Here is a 17,916-nt window from a genome sequence, read left to right on the forward strand (position 1 = left end):
ATGAGGTCTCAATTGCAGTTAGCAAGGAATAAGCATCCAATCACTAGAGAGGATTGCAGTGGTTTAGCATGTGTCTGCTCATTCTTTGACATACCCCTCACCAAGAGATGGAGACTTTGTCCTTTTTCCTAGAATTTGAGCTGGCTTTAGTGACTTGCTCATAACCAGCAAAATCCAGACAAAGTGGTGCTGTATGACTTCTTAGACAATGCAGTTTCCTTTACCTGCTAGTTTGCAGTCCTGAGCTACAGGTAGATAGTCCAGCTCTTTTGAGGTTCCCATACTGTGAGGAAGCCAAATCAAGTGTGGACACTCAAGTCACATGGAGAAGCCAAATATAAGTAAATATGGCAGCCCCAGTGGAGCTCCAACAATAGCATCAACTGCCAGCCATGTGAAGAGAGTCATGTTGGAAGTGTGTCCCAGTAAAATCATCAGACACGAAATTAAAGGCCAAGCCTAACACCAGACCACAACTATATGAGAGGCCCCAGCTGAAAACCTCCTAGACAAGTCCTTCCTAAATTTCTGACTTGAATCCTTGAGCACAATAAAATGGTTGTTGTTTTAAATCACTAAATTTAGAGTACTTTTGTGCAATACTACCAAGTAGGACAATGGTGCTTAGTGACCATCATTGGGTGTCTCCAACAGGTTTTTCTGGCTACTCTGAAGTCCTTTCTAAGTCCTATATAAGCCTCTCCCTCTCCAGTCATCTCTGCAGCTGGTCCAGACAAACATTGTTTCTGGACATGTCACCTACAAGTGAGTCTTGGACCTGGAAGGACTACCACTATACCATTTGAAGACAGAAATGCCATTCCCAGAGCCAGATATGAATAAGCAACTCCAGTTGACAATGTACCCGTCTTGTTTTCCAAGAAGACTTGGCAGCACCAGATTCACTGATATTCAATCTAGCTCTCCGGAGGTAAAAGCCATTATCACCTTGGTCATTTTTTGAACAAACAGCAATTCTAGAATTTAAATAATTTATACATTTTCATATCTTATTTTTGTTGGTTTTTAAAATGAACTATTCTCTTATTCGTGCTGAGATATACATTTTTTTGTATAAGATGCTTGCAGCTTTTCATTTTTGGTTTGTTTCAATGCGGGATTTCTTTTTAATTTTCTGGTTTTACTTAAATATAAGAGTGGAATACTAATATATTTCAGTTTATTTCTGCAACATCAGGAATTTTTAAAAATTAAAGATTTTGTTTTTTCAGGTTTTGTTGAAGTATAATTGACAAATAAAATTGTAAGATATTTAAAGTGTACAATGTGGTGATTCCATATATATGTACATTGTGAAAGAAGTCCCCCATTGAGTTAATTATGCATCCATCACTTCACATAGTTATCTTTTTTTCCCCCATGAGAACATTTAAGTTCTGCTGTCTTAGCAAATTTCAGTTATACAATACAATGTTATCAACAATAGTCACCATGTTATACATTAGATCCTCAAACCTTATTCATTTTAGAACTGAATGTTTGTCTCCTTTTACTAACCTCTCTATATCTTCCCATATTCCAGCCTCTAGCAACTACTTTTCTACTCATTATTTCTAGGGGTTAATTTTTTTCTTTTTTTTAGATTCCACGTGTATGTGAAAATTAAAAGGAAACATATGGCTAAGATTTTAATAATCTTCACGATTAGATTTTTTAATTCAATAATATTTTACTTAAGATTTTCAGAGCCCATGGGGCACAGGTGGCTCAGTCGGTTAAGCATCCGACTTCGGCTCAGGTCATGATCTCACGGTCCGTGGGTTCGAGACCCGCGTCGGGCTCTGTGCTGACAGCTCAGAGCCTGAGCCTGCTTCAGATTCCGCGTCTCCCTCTCTCTCTGCCCCTCCCCCGTTCGTGCTCTGTCTGTCTCAGAGATAAATGAACATTAAAAAAATTTTTAAAATAAAAAGAAGATTTGCAGAGCCCTGGAAGAAAGATGGCCATAATTCTCAGCTCCCAGTGTCCAGATCATGTGATACTGCAAAAGGATTCACTTTGCTGGTGTGATGACAGTGATTTACATGGATAAAACTTTCAAAGCCTCAAGGTTTTTCAGTAGAAAGATCAGAGGAAAGTTATTTAAGATCCACACATGCAAATACATAAACATAAATCATATTATAAAGAATTAATACTTCATAGTTTAATTGTCCCTTGTGCTAAATATAATTCTGTGAAATACTGGGATTATCTGAGCCATAGAACTTAACATGAGTTGGGGCGCCTGGGTGGCTCAGTCGATTGAGCTTCTGACTTCGGCTCAGGTCATGATCTCACGGTCTGTGGGTTCGGGCCCCGCATCGGGCTCTGTGCTGACAGCTCAGAGCCTGGAACCTGTTTCGGATTCTGTGTCTCCCTCTCTCTGACCCTCCCCCAACCGTGCTCTGTCTCCCTCTGTCTCAAAAATAAAATAAACATTAAAAAATTAAAAAAAAAAAAAAGAACTTAACATGAGTTGTTAACAGTGACTTGAATCATTTGGGTTCACATAACCCTTTAAGAATCTGATGAGCACTATGGACACCTTCCCTCAGAATAATAAACATCTGCACATTGACCCAAAATTTTGCATAGTTTTTGAAAAGACTACAGACCCTTTAAAATCTATTCACGTGCAACCTAGAGTTCCATAGACTCCAGGTTAAAAACCTCCATTGATTAGGCCAAGGAATGAAAGGAAACAACAGGTTATAAAGTAATGGGTGGGAAAGAATTTAATTTAGAGAAATAAAATATAAATATCATATACCCTTCCATCTTTTGGAAGGGCATCCTGTTTAGCTGAGCAAGCATGTTCAGAATGGAGAAACATGCTTTGATAGAAAGGGCTCCTCACCTGGCCAGCAAGGTCAGTCATGTCAATCATGGAGACGATTGAGGAACAGAGGTCACAATCAGTTTGCTCTCATTCTAAATTAAAGTTATAGTCCAAAGCATCCAACTCTACTTTTTGAAACTATTGATGTTCATATCCATCCAATGCATTAACCAATGCTACTTTTTTTTCAAGAAGAGTAGATGAAAACTTTGTGGACTGGTTAAAAATAAATGCTGATCTATAAATATAGTCAACTGATCTTTGACAAAGACAAAGGCAATACAATAGAACAAAGACAGTCCTTTCAACAAATGGTTCTGGAACATCTATATGCAAAAAGAAAAAAAAGACACTAGAAACAGACCTTATACCCTTCACAAAAATAGCTCAAATGGATTATGATCTAAATATATGGCCTATATAATGACCTAAATATAAAACAGGAAACTATAAAGTTCCTAGAAGATAACTAGGAGAAAAGCTATATAACCTTGGGTTTGGTGATATCTTTTTCAATACAACACCAGAGACACCATCCAGGAAAGAAATAATTGATAATCTGTATTTCATTAAAATTAAAATTTTCTGCTCTGCAAAAGACAATATCAAGAGAATTATAAGACAAGCTATAAACTAGGAGAAAATATTTGCAAAAAACACATCTGGTGAAGTGCTTTTACTCAAAATATATTAAAAACTCTTTAAACCCAACCATAAGAAAGCAAACAACCTGATTAATAAATGAGTCAAAGACCCTAACAGACACCTCAATAATGAAGATATACAGGTAACAAGTAAATGTATCAAAAAATGTTCCATGTCATATATTATCAGGGAAATACAAATTAAAAACCATAAGGTTCTATTACATACCTATTAGAATGGCCAAAGTCCAGAACATGGGCAACTCCCAAAGCTGGCCAGGACACAGAGCAACGGGAACTCTCATTCATTGCTGATGGTAATGCAAAATAGTACAGCCACTTTGGAAGACAGTTTGGTGATTTCCTCAGAAGTTAAACATACTCTTACCATACAATCCAGCAATCACTCCCCTTGGCATTTTCCCAAAGGAGTTGAAATTTATGCTCACAAAAACCTGCACATAAATCTTTATAGCAGCTTTATTCATTATTGCTAAAACTTGGAAGCAACTAAATGCCCTTTAGTAGGTAAATGGATAAACTGTGGTACATGTAGGCAAGGAATATTATTCAGCACTAAAAGGCAATGAGCTATCAAGCCATGAAAAGACATAGAGAAACCTTAAATGCATATTGCTAAGTGAAATAAGATAATCTGAAAAGGCTGCATATTGTCTGATTCCAACTCTATGACATTCTGAAAGAAGCCAAACTATGGAGACAATAAAAAATTTATGGTTACCAGGGGTGGAGGGAAGTGGAGGAGGAGATGAACAGGTAAAACAGAACTTTCAGGGCAGTGGAAATATTCTATATGCTATTATAATGGTGAGTATATGTCCTTATTCATTTGTCCAAACCCCTGTAATAATCAACACAAAGAATAAATTTTAAGGTCAACTATGGGCTTTTGGTGATTATGATGTGTTAGTATAGATTCACCCTTTGTTAAAAAGAAAAAAAATGTACCACTCTGGTGAGTTATGTTGATAATGGGGGAGGTCATCTATGCATGAGTGGAAGCAGGGGTAAGTTGGAAATCCCTATACCTCCTTTTCAATTTTGTTGTAAACCTAAAACTGCCCTAAAAAAAAAAAAAAAAAAAAAAAAAAAGACTTAAATTCTGACCAGCTGATATTTCCTGAAGCTTATCTTCAGGATTGAATGATCAAATGGGAAAAATTACTTTTAAGGCTTCATCTTTGGTGAAATAGAAGAAAACTGTGCTCTCACATTTCCTCATGGCACCTAGAAATGAATCATTTCTATCTCCTTAGTCACCTTTTATTGCTTAAAGCCAAATAAAAGTAAGTCAAGTGGAATAGCAAAGAGTGGGCAGGACAGATGCATAAGCCCTTGGTAAATATTATAAATCCAGGAAGAGCAGGTGGAAATTTAAATCGGTATATTTCCTAGAAGTAAACATACAACTTTATGTTCAGGAAGTAGCCTCTGCTATCCTGCTTTGATGAGGCCATTTTCAGGCAAGACTTTGGAGAGAGGAGTTGTATGTAAATCAAAAACAGCTGGGCCTGGGCTAACCCCCTCCTGGGCCACATGGAAAGCATAAATTGACTTAAGACAGGAGTAATTGTAAAATATGGAGGGCAACAGCAAGGAGAAAAGGGATGCCTCTGTAAAAATTAAGCAGACCTCAGCACTCAGTTCAGAGAAAATGACTTGTTTCAAAATTAGCTCTCCATTGAAGCTATGAGAATAGCCTCCTTTGAGAGATAACTTACCTGAGGAAAAATAAGTAAAAACAAATGTCGTGAATATTGAATGAGGAACATACTCTTCTTAAGTCAAATTAATGCTTTAACCTTTTCTCCCTTAGTCCTTTTAGGTTTTCCCTACGTATTTTCCCAGCAGGGTATAACTATTAGAAAGCAGTAAATTAATTAGGAAAGAATAGGCTCAGAACAAAAAAAAATAAAAGCCAATTTCAAATATAACTCATGGGCACTATGGAAACAACAGGGTTTATTTAACCTCTCAGAGACCAACATAAGGCAGCACCACTGCTTTTGTTGAGCATCAAAAGGACCCAACCTAATAGCTACACACAGGTTAAGAGGCTCATCTCAAAATCAGCAAGCAGTTCATGGAAAGTGACCCCCAACCTCTGACATTCTATGAACGTGGTTGCAGATACAAAGGAAAAGCTCTCTTTTTATTAAATAAACACTATAAAAGAGACTGATTTTTGTACAAAGCTGATGTAAACTGAGGGTCTTTCTTTTCAAGATTGTGAAGTGCTAATATCCCTATTAAACTATTTTAGGGATCCTTGATTCCATGCCTGATGTAAGCCCACAGCAAGAATTTAAGAGGTTTTGGAACATTTATTAAGAAAAGTAATAATAGGGGCTCCTGTGTGGCTCAGTCAGTTAAACGTCTCACTCTTGATTTCAGCTCAGGTCATGATCTCATGGTTTGTGAAATCAGGCCTCTCATGGGGCTCTACACCGACAACGCGGAGCTTGCTTGAGATTTGCTCTCTATCCTTCTCTCTCTCTGCCCCTTCCCTGCTCTCTTGCTCTCTCTCAAAACAAATAAACATAAAAAAAAAAGAAAAGTAATAATAATGGGGACATAGAAGTTACATATGTTTTTTTAAACCAGAGTTTCTCAGCCAGTATGTCAAAGCACATAGCTATACCATACATGGGTGATGGGGTAGAGATGATTCCAATAGCCTTGGGGTACCCATGGTCCCCAGTCTCCTCTGACCCTTGGCAGTCTTTCCTGCTTGCTTTCAGATGCCAAACAAATGCTATCATTTTATATTTACACAGGGATATGGAAAGAAAACAAACAAGACAACAGATGAGTAACTCATCGTTCCTCCAAGAGATATAAGCAAGAGTAGCAGAGCCCATTTTCACATTTTTATGATACTCTTTATGGGTCTTAGAACCCCTGATCAGCACAAGTTGGTTTCTATGTTCCCAAAAGATTAGAATTCTCCACATTCTCAGCAGCTAAGTCTATGTCTTACAGCACAAATTCAAACTAAATATCAACACGTCTCCAAAAAATATTAACTTATATGGATGATCCATTAACTTTTTACAGTAAATCTCTTTACTTTAATGGTCATATCTTGATCTGACAACTTTAGTAATTAGGCTGAATATTCCTTTGTTTCCTTATTCAATATGGCCATCTGAGAAACACGTTTCTATTTTGTCACTGGTGTATCTATCCTAGAAACACCAAGAAATAAGATAGATGATTTAAGCTGGGTACTGAAACGCTAAAATGGGTACCATGAAAAAGAATTTTTTCTAATTATTTTATTTATTTGTTTGTTTATTTGTTTGTTTGATTAGAGTAGGCTCCACACCCAGGGTGGAGCCCAATGTGAGGCTTGCACTCATATCCCTGAGATCAATACCTGAGCTGAGATCAAGAGTAGGACACTTAAGCAACTGAGCCACTCAGGCATCCCAAAGCACAGAATTTCAGAACCAGAATGGACACTAGTTCAAATAAGGGAACTATATTCAGAAGAGCTAAGAGTAGATGAATCAAAACTGGATCTCACCCAGCACAGCCCAGTAACCATCTGCAACTATTTTCTGATGGCTCTTTCAACATCATAGCTCTTTCCTGGTTTGCACCACCCCCTCCCCCACCAACCCATTTAAAAAGTTTCTGAACCTTGCTCAATGAAATGAGATAGAGCAAGTAAAAGAATAGAACTGAACCACGCTGTTCACTGGAGGGATAAATCTTTTCTTCCATGTCCAATGAGGACAGTGGTCCATTCTGGGGTCAGGGCCACCTCTGTCACCCTATATATCCCTGCCAGATGCAGGCCAAACTTGTCAGCTATTTCCAGTCCATCTATGGCTTAGTGGTCTTTTGTGTACTTCTTCAAAGCCTGTGTGTACAGCCTTGGGGGCCTGAATCCTTCTGCCTACTTGTGTTTGTGACAGAAGCTAGAAAATTGCTCTGTATTCTCTTTTAATCCTCTTTTACTTTCAAAGGCTGCAACCACTCATTGCTGGGAGAAGGTTGTAATCTTTAGTTATCAAAATTTACTTGTTTAAAAAAAATTTTTTTTCAAATGCCCTGACTCTTCTATTTTGTACATGTGTGCATTCTACTTTCTTAGTGGTGGTTTCATTTTTTATTTTCTCCTTAAGTTATATTTGAGCCCCGGGTTGGGTGTAGGGATAAATAAATAAATAAATAAATAAACTTTAAAAAAATGGCAGAAATCCTATCAAACTACCTTAAAATCCAAAAAGGAAACATATTGCATCATGTCATTGGGAATTTGAATTGCTCATGGAACTGGATCCAGAGCTTCAGAGATTTCATAACGATTGTCTTTCTAAGACAAATATCATATGACTTTACTCATATGAGGACTTTAAGAGACAAAACATGAACATAAGGGAAGGGAAACAAAAATAATATAAAAACAGGAAGGGGGACAAAACGGAAGAGTCTCATAAATATGGAGAACAAACTGAGGATTACGGGAGGGGGTGTGGGGGGGGGATGGGCTAAATGGGTAAGGGGCATTAAGGAATGATTGATGAGTTTATGTTTGTGATTAATTGATTTATATATTTGGGTGCTCTCACATTTGGTACATAAATGTTTACAATTGTTAGGTGTTCTTGGTCTATAGACCCCTTGATTATGATATAATGCCCTTCTGCATCCCTTGATACAGTCTTTATTTTAAAGTCTAGATTGTCTGATATAAGTATGGCTACTCCGGCTTTCTTTTGTTGACCATTAGCATGATAGATGGTTCTCCATCCTCTTACTTTCAATCTGAAGGGGTCTTTAGGTCTAAAGTGGGTCTCTTGTTAACAGCATATAGATGGATATTGTTTTCTTATCAATTCTGTTACCCTATATCGTTTGATTGGAGCATTGAGTCTATTGCTGTTTAGAGTGGTACTGAAAGATATGAATATATTGCCAGTATGTTGCTTGTAGAGTTGAAGTATGTTCATAGTATGTTGCTTGTAGAGTTGAAGTTTCTGGTGGTGTTCTCTGGTCCTTTCTAATCTTTGTTACTTTTGGTATGTATGTATGTGTGTATATATGTATGTATGTATGTATGTATGTATTTATACTTTCATCTTTTCTCCCCTCAGAAAGTCCTCCTTAAAATTTCTTACAGGGATGGTTTAGTGGTCACAAACTCCTTTAATTTTTGTTTGTCTGGGAAACATTTTATCTTTCCTTCTATTTTCAATGACAGCCTTGCTGGGTAGAGAATTCTTGGCTGCATATTTTTCTGATTCAGCACGTTGAATATATCCTGCCACTCCTTTTTGGCCTGCCAAGTTTCTGTGGATAGGTCTGCTGCAAACCTGATCTGTCTTCCCTTGTAAGTTAAGGATTTTTTTTCCCTTGCTGCTTTCATGATTCTCTCCATGCCTGAGTATTTTGTGAATTTGACTATGATATGCCTTGTTGATGGTCGGTTTTTGTTGAATCTAATGGGAATCCTCTGTGTTTCCTGAATTTTGACATCTGTGTCTTTCCCCAGGTTAGGAAAGTTTTCCACTATGATTTGCTCACATAACCCTTCTACCCCTATTTCTCTCTCTTCCTCTTCTGGGACCCCCATGATTCTGATGCTCCTTTTTAACGAGTCACTGACTTCTCTAGTTCTTAAATTGTGCCCTTTTGCCTTAATCTCCCTCTTTTTTTCTGCTTCATTATTCTCCATAAGTTTGTCCTCTGTATCGCTGATTCTCTGTTCTGCTTCATCCTTCCTTGTCACTGAGGCATCCACTCATGATTGCAGCTCAGTTATAGCATTTTTTATTTTATTCTGACTAGTTTTTACTTCTTTCATCTCAGCAGAAAGGGATTCTAATCTATTTTCAACTCCAGCTAGTCCTCTTATTATTGTGATTCTAAATTCTGGTTCAGACATCTTGCTTGTATCTGTGTTGGTTAAGTCCCTGGCTGTCATTTCTTCCTGTTCTTTCTTTTGGGGTGAATTCCTTCGTTTCATCATTTTGAAGGGAGAAAAGGAATTAATGAGGTAGAAAAAATTAAAATTAAAATAATTAAAATTAAAAAATTAAAAACACACACACACACACAAAATTGAATAAATGATGCTAGATCCTAGGTGTGTTTTGGTCTGGGTGTTGAAAGTGGCTTGATAGATTAGAGAAAAAAGGGGAAAGAAAAAAAAGGAAACAGTTTGAAAATTTGAAAAAAATGAATACACTTTAGTAGACTAAAATAAAATGATGGAAGTAAAAAAAGAATTTGAAAAAATTTACACAAAAGTAAAAAATATAGTACAAAAATTAAATAAAAATATTTTTAATGAAAATTGAAAATAAAAATGAATTTTTCTCTTTCTGTATTCAAGAAAAAGAAAAGAAATGAAAAAGAAAAAAAAAGAAAAAAGAAAGAAAAGAAATTGAATAGATGGACCTACTAATAGACTGAAATACGGCTGAAATTATTTCGTTTTTCCCCTAGAAGTCAGACTATGAAGTGCTTTGTAGTCCATAAATTAAGCAGGAGGTGAAACTTCTCTTCTTGAGCAGGGAGGTTGGCCCAGTTGGGCGGGGCTTAGTGTAATGGCTCCGTTCTCCACTAGATGGCGCTGCTACCCTTTTGGGGTTGGTTGTTGTGGCACTTGTAGCTGTGTATGCGCATGCACGGGATTGGTGAAAATGGCGGCACCCAGTTACCCAGTCTCAAGTATCAGAATGTTCTCTCCGATAAGCAATCATGCACCTGTCCTTTGTCTTCAGCTTTCGTCCACTCCCCGCTTTTACACTGTCCATGACCAAGCCCCACACAGTACCTCTCTCCTGAGTTTTCTCTCGGATGCGGCTGTTTTCCCCGGCTCCTTACGTCTGAGGGACCGTGGCTTTGACTCGTTCTGCCCCTCTATGGAGAGTCTCACGGAGCAATGGCCAAATGCCGGCCGCACCCAGGAAGGTTTGCATTACTGTGCTGCTGCTGATGCCCAGAGACTACAGCCAGGTGCCAGCCCACCCCAGAAAAAGTTCGCGACGTAGTGTAGTAGCAGCTTTTCAGGGATTATGGAAAATCACAACACACCTCTAGCACCAGGCTTCACCTTTAAGGACCTTGTTCCAGCACCAGCGAATGTGGCCGTTCTCTGGGGTCTGCTGGGCCCAGGTTGCCTCACGGCCTCTACCAAATGTCCTTCCAGCAGTGGAACCGCTTTTCCCCGTGTGGCCCGAGAACCTCCGGGACCCCACTCTCCTCCTGGGGATTCGCCCTTCCCACCAGAGCACCGCCAGGTATTGAGCTGAGGAGTTGCAGACTTTGCACTCCCCTTGTTTACAGTCTTAATGGAATTTAAACCCTCTTCTTTCTCCTTTCTCCCTTTTAGTTCAGTCCCTGCGGCTGTTTCCAATTTTCCACTTTCTCTCCAGCTGCTTTTGGGGAGGGGTGCTTTTCATATATTCTCACCACCATCTCCGTCCTCTCTCCACACGCAAAACCTCCTGCCTGTCCTCCGCAGCTTTTCTCTCTCCAAGTTCAGCTCTCTGCGCCGTGTACCTGCTGAATTCTGTGGTTCAGGTTGTGCAGATTATTGTGTTAATCCTCAGATCAGTTTTCTAGGTGTGCGGGATGGTTTAGTGTTGGTCTGGCTGTATTTCATGGACATGAGATACACAAAAAAACTTCCATGCTGTTCTGCCATCTAGGCTCCCTACCTCTCATTCTCAAGAGCATTTTAAAACCTAAGATCTTATCATTCTCTTATTTAGAACTCTTCCATTGCTTTGGAAATAAAAGCAAAATGTTACTATGACCCATTAGGCCCAGAATGGTCAGGTCTTTGCTACTTTTCTATTTTTTTCTCCTATTGACTTCTCTCTGTCCAACTATTACACTCCCACTGGCCTTCTTTCAGATTTCCAATACCCCGTACTTGTTCCCATTTTGAAGCCATCATACCTGTTCTCTCTACTGGAAAACTTTTTCACTGGATTTTGACATGGTGGGCTCCTTTCCATCAGGTTTTAATGTCACCATGTTGCCCAACTCCAGTGGGCAATTTTCATAACTTTAGAATTGTGCAAACCACCAGTATACAATAATAATGCATATTCATCTCATCAAAGAGGTCTTCTAATCTTAATGAGATACCTCACATTTCCTTTTTTTCCTTTTTTTCCCCACCTCACAATTCTTATAACAATTATAACCATAAATGTATTTATTTGTTTGTTTTGTAATATTGGTCTTCCCCATCCAACTATGCTCTATGAGACTAAGAAATTTATCTTTTTATCACTACTGTATATTAGTATTTGGCACAGAGGCTGGCACATGGCAGCATTTAATATAAATTTCTTTAATAAATTAATGAGCAAATTCTTCCACCTGTAAAATTCTATGATTCAAATTATAGAACTGCTAAAAGATAAACTATTACAAATTTCAAGAGTTTATTTAAGGGGCACCTAGATGGCTCAGTCAGTTGAGCATCGGACTCTTGATTTCAGCTCAGGTCATAATCTCATGGTTCTTGGACAGTGCAGAGCCTGCTTGGGATCTCTCTCTCCCTCTCTGCCCCTCCCTAGTCACGTTTTTGCATGCACACACATGCACACTCTCTTAAAATAAATAAACCAGCAGCACTATAGACAATAGCCAAAGCATGGAAAGAACTCAAATGTCCATTGATGGATGAATGGATAAAAAAGATGTGGGGGGTGTGTGTATGTATATATACGTATATACATACATATATATATATATATATACATACATACATATATACAATGGAGTATTACTTGGTAATCAAAAAGAATGAAATCTTGCCATTTGCAACTACAAGGATGGAACTAGAAGGTATTATGCTAAGCGAAATTAGTCAGTCAGAGAAAGACAAATATATGACTTCACCCATATGAGGACTTTAAGAGAAAAACAGATGAACATAAGGGAAGGGAAACAAAAATAATATAAAAACAGGGAGGGGGATAAAACATAAGAGACTCTTAAATATGAAGAACAAACAGAGGGTTACTGGAGGGGTTATGGGAGGGGGATGGGCTAAATGGGTAAGAGGTATTAAGGAGTCTACTCCTGAAATCATTATTGCACTATATACTAACTTAGATGTAAATTAAAACAAATAAATTAAATTTAAAAAAAAAAAGTCTTCCCAATTGTAACTTCAAATCTAAAGATTCAAGGCTACCACATACTCTCTTTTTAAGCCCTACCTGATCTCAGAGAAGGTAATAAAAATGGAAACATATAATACTTTAAAAAAAATAGTATTTTTAGAATAGGAGAATAAATTTAATTCTTGGACAGAATTAAATACTGTTCATTTGAAAAAAAAAACCCAACACATATATATGCAGCCCCCAAGAGGAGGGCTATGGTGTTTGCATTTGGGTTAATTCTGGTGTGGGGACTTGCCTGTAAGTGTAAAGCAAGAGTCTCAGGAGACAGCAGGGCATACCTATGTAGTAGGGCACATTCAGGGTGCTAACTGCTCTGTGGGCACCTTCATCCCTCCTGGTGCTGAGAGGTGCCCCATGTCCCTGAGGACTAGGTCCTAAAGGAGCAGGACCTCTCTTTAACTTAGTCTTTGTGGCCCTGCAGATACTTTCTAAAAAGGCAAATCATAAAAATACAAATTCTGAAAACAAACATAAAACAGGGTGATAGAGGTGATAGAGGAAAGTTTCTTGAACCATCAAGAAGGGTTTATATCCAGTGTGGAGGTTTCCATTTAAGCAGATAGGAACATTATTTACCTAACTTTCTATTAGAATTTACTGTATGACTGAGTTGAGGCATGGGGAGGGGAGGAGACTGAAAAAAGAGGAATGATGAGTCCCTAGAAACAAAATAGGAGACATGACTGTGGGCAGCAGTGTAGCAGCAGACAGTGTGATGAAGGACTTGGGGAGGAATTGGAAAGGAAATGGGCAGAGTAACTGGAGCTGCAAGACAAGCACATGAGCCACTCTAGGAGATTGGGGAAGGGAGGCCTTGGGTTGGAAGCAGAAAAGAGTACTGCACAAAGGGCACCATCTGGTGATGTGCAGGTTGATCTGGGAGGCGATGGTCCTCATTTATTTTAATTAATGAATCTTTAGCCAAATGTAATCTGGGAATAAGGTAAAATTATTTTAGTCATATATCTATACCTGTCAATATCAAATAGCAAATGTTTGATTTTGTTTAAAAAGAAGTATAATTTGTTTTAAGCAAACGCTGTGTTGTGAATGGATAGAAACTCAAAGACAATTAAGAGATGGTTTTCACTTTCCAGGTGCTTTCAGTCGAGTGACTGGGATAGTCACATGCACCAGTCAATCTAATGCAAGTCTGTCTAAAGAAGGTATGAATAGAACAACTGAGCTTGTACTTTGTGCCCGACTGCGTATTACTCATTTAACTAAATTATTTTACCTATCCTATAGCAATCCTAAGAAGTAGATATAATTATTTCACTTTCACAGATGGGGAAACTGAATCTTAGAAGTTCAGTTAACTTGCCTAGGGACACAATGTTCTGGAAATTAGGGAAGATAGATTCAAATTCCTCTGACTCATACTCATTCCTCAAGGCTTTTCTGCTCTAACTAGTTAATTTCTTAGAGTCAAAGTGTGTTTATTTGATACCTGACAAGATTTAAAATATTTATTTTTGAGGCTTTCATCTACTGGGTTCTATCCAGCAGAGTAAAGAGATTGTGTCATGGAGGGGTGGAACAATAGTAATTCAGTCATTATCCTAATTTTTCGGGTGAATATGGAGAATGAAGCTCAGCTCTGAAACCATTTTACTCCTTGATTTTTTAACTCTCCACTCCCACATACTATCAAAGCAAATAACAGTGTTTGAGTTAGACTTGTCTCATAATATTTCTCCATGACTGTGAAGCAGGTTCTGGAGAAAATACAAGACAGGTTAGAAAAATAGAGAAATAAAGACTAGGATGTCCAAAATATCTACATCTTTGATTACTTTCCTGCACTTTGGTCTATATTTCACATCTTCCTAAGTGTAAGCCAGTTAAAGTCTTAGGACCATTGAATGGCTAACTTGGGAAGTGTCTCCTTTGAAGCTCTCTTCTTTTGGAATGATGCAGTTGAGAAACAGTTAGCAATTTGATTTATTATTAAGTGCCTAGGAAGAGTGGATGGCACTGAGGAAATACAAGGCTATTCCATCGTGAGTGCATTTTTAGCATTCCTTATCTCGAAAAAAATTGTAGAACTACAGAGGTTTCATAAGATGCCATGAATTTATGTGGCTTTTAGTCTGTGTTTGGGCATGGTTTACTTAATCTTAACCTCCACCTGAAGGATTTTTTTGTGGAATAGCTCTCCCTCTCTCCCAAAGGGTTCCACATTTAAGTAAAGAAAATTGTTTGCTTTGAACAGATGCCTAAATACTTCCTAATATCAGGAGATCATACTAAGAGTATGTAATAAATATGAAATCTCCAGAACAATTATTTCAGAATAGCTCTGATATTCCTTTAGTTCAAAGTACAGTGGCCTCTCTGTGTGCCTTTCTGTTCCTGATAGTGCAAAAGGGGTATGGCTTGGTGCCTGGTAGACAGGCAGACACTGGTTTAAGTAATGTTGGGGACTTTGCAATTAAAGTTAAATGCCATTAGCAGATGTTTGAAGTAATTTCTATCTCTCTCTTTTTCTTTATTTAAAAAAGTTTTTTTTTTAATGTTTATTTTTGAGAGAGACAGAGAGACAGAGTGCGAGTGGGGGAAGGAGACACAGAGAGAGAGAGAGGGAGACACAGAATCTGAAACAGGCTTCAGGCACTGAGCTGTCAATACAGAGCCCCATATTGGGCTCAAACTCCGGAATGGCGAGATCATAACCTAGGCTGAATGAAGTTGGACACTTAACCAACTGAGCCACCCAGGCACCCCAATCTCTCTTTTTCTAAATATCATTTACCTTTTACTCCCTTAATATACCCATTAATTTTCATCACCAAAGTGGAATATTCTGTACTTCTGGTTTTATTCACATGCTTTGAACCATTTGAAGGAGAAAGACAACATAATTAGTTGAATAAACAGTGCAATGCAGAGTAAATCTCACTTGATAATTCAGTCTATTGTTTTTCTTTTGATGTACTTCATAACCAGGGGAAGTAACCAGTTCTTTATATATTCTTAGACTCCTATGAATTTCAAGGTAGATGTTAAGTGTTTGAGCAGGCAGGCAAATTGGGCTGAGAATCATTACCCAGGTTTATCTTGGTGTTCAGAGAACACCATGGAGCAACTTCAGTGAATTTCCCTGTCCTTTGGGTTTGTCCTTTGTAAACACCTGTGTTTGTGGACCATGGGAAGTAGGCTCCATTTAGTTAAGTAGTTCTTGGCCAAAGTATATTTCTGTGATCAAATTGGCTTGGCTTCTGACTGTGAGTGCTATGCCAGCTGTGACTGCAGGCAAGAATGACAATCTGGCTGCTCCACTCTCTAAGCAAATGCTGTGCTTGAACAGATCCCATGTCCCCTTTTGCTGTAAGGGTGAGGTACTGCTGCAATACTTGCCTCACATATGGGTTTATTCATTCAACAGATATGTGCAGTATGCCTCTTATGTGCTGAGCATCGCAGTGCACTCCAGAGATGTATCCGTGGCTGAGCCATCAGGGTCCCCACCTTTCAGTGTGTTTCCGTATTTTCACGGAGTGAGACTGTGGCAGTCTCTCAGTCTAGTTTTACTTTCTCTATCTTCCTGAGTACTGAAAATATCTGTGCCGAAAGAAATCCATGGGTCCTCTAGCCTAGTTGTGTTTTGGTCTTTCCAAATTCTGTTAAATTTATTAAATAGGCCATTAGACTGAAGTGGTTCCAATACCTTAGCAACCTAGGAAAACAGAACCAAATCTAGGCTTGTAAATGACTCGAAGTTAAGAAATCAAAAGGACAACCCGTCATAAGTAGCCAATAGGCTTTTCCAAATAAGACAAATGCTTAAGCCATAGCCAATTGAATGATTTCCTTTCTTTGCTTCAGCCTTTTCTCCATAAGTCTTTCTCCTCACTCCCAGCACTGGAGCACTTTTAACTACTTCCCATGTGCCCAACTGGAATAGATTTTTACTCAAATAAGCTTTTTTTTTTTTAAATGTTTGTTTGTTTATTTATTTATTTATTTTTATTTATATCCAAGTTAGTTAGCATTTAGTGCAACAATGATTTCAGGAGTAGATTCCTTAATGCCCCTTGCCCATTTAGCCCATCCCCCCTACCACAACCCCTCCAGTAACCCTCTGTTTGTTCTCCATATTTAAGAGTCTCTTATGTTTTGTCCCCTTCCCTGTTTTTATATCATTTTTGTTTCCTTTCCCTTATGTTCATCTCTTTTGTCTCTTAAAGTCCTCATATGAGTGAAGTCATATGATATTTGTCTTTCTCTGACTAATTTCGTTTAGCATAATACCCTCTAGTTCCATCCTTGTAGTTGTAAATGGCAAGATTTCATTCTTTTGATTGCCAAGTAATACTCCATTGTGTGTGTGTGTGTGTGTGTGTGTGTGTGTGTGTGTATAAAACATCTTTTTTATCCACTCATCCCTCAATGGACATTTGCACTCTTTCCATACTTTGGCTATTGTTGATAGTGTTGCTATAAACAGCATACCTGTATTGGTTGGATAAATACCTAGTAGTGTAATTGCTGGGTCATAGGGTAGTTCTATTTTTAATTTAAAAATACTACTGTTAGAAATTAAATATCTTTCCTTATAATTTCAGAATATAAAAAGGCATTAAAAAGGCAAAATGATAATACAGTGTTCCCTGAGGGGCTGCTGAACTGAATAAGCCCACTTGCCCTTTTTTGTTTTGTTTTGTCTTGTTTGTTTGTTTGTTTTAAGTAGGCTCCATACCCAACGTGGGGCTTGAACTCAGGACCCTGAGATTAAAAGTCACATGCTCTACCAACTGAGCCAGCCAGGCCACTCTGCCCTTGTTTGAAATGACTCCAGACAAGTACGTGTTTTGCAGTTTAGGGATTACTTTTTCTATAACTTTCTTTTTCCTTCTCTCACTGTCAGTGTGATAGAAATTATTTTTTATTCTTCTTCTCTAGTTTCTTTCTATTGAATCTGATTTGCTGCTCAACTAACTGAAAGCAATAAAACTAAACTTTTATACCAGCTCAGTTAGGTCTAAAAGAAGAGTAAATAGAGCTCAATGTAAACTTTAGTACCTGGAATCGTGATACAGCTTTGAATTCTCAGTAAGCCCTTTGACTTGATGGATTATTTTCTATTTCCTGAGAGCTGAGATTACTTTGTTAAATAACCAGTGGGTACGTGAAGAGTTTTTATATTAGTGTTCTTGTTGACAGGAAGTGGTGGGGCTGAATCAGAGGACTGATATGTCCTCTAAATCAGTATTAAATAATGTCTGTGTCCGTATGCAAAGACCGT

The 17,916-nt window shown here is 38.1% G+C and overlaps 1 non-coding gene across 1 annotated transcript; it reads right to left on the reverse strand.

Moving 5' to 3' along the window:
- Positions 1–17,367: 17,367 nt before the first annotated feature.
- On the reverse strand, positions 17,368–17,440 carry TRNAK-UUU (transfer RNA lysine (anticodon UUU)). The gene has a single exon. It is a non-coding gene; the product is annotated as a tRNA-Lys (tRNA).
- Between the last annotated feature and the right edge of the window lie 476 nt (positions 17,441–17,916).

The sequence above is a fragment of the Panthera onca genome, chromosome F2, assembly GCF_046562875.1.
Source record: "Panthera onca isolate mPanOnc1 chromosome F2, mPanOnc1 haplotype 2, whole genome shotgun sequence".
Lineage (NCBI taxonomy): Eukaryota > Metazoa > Chordata > Mammalia > Carnivora > Felidae > Panthera > Panthera onca.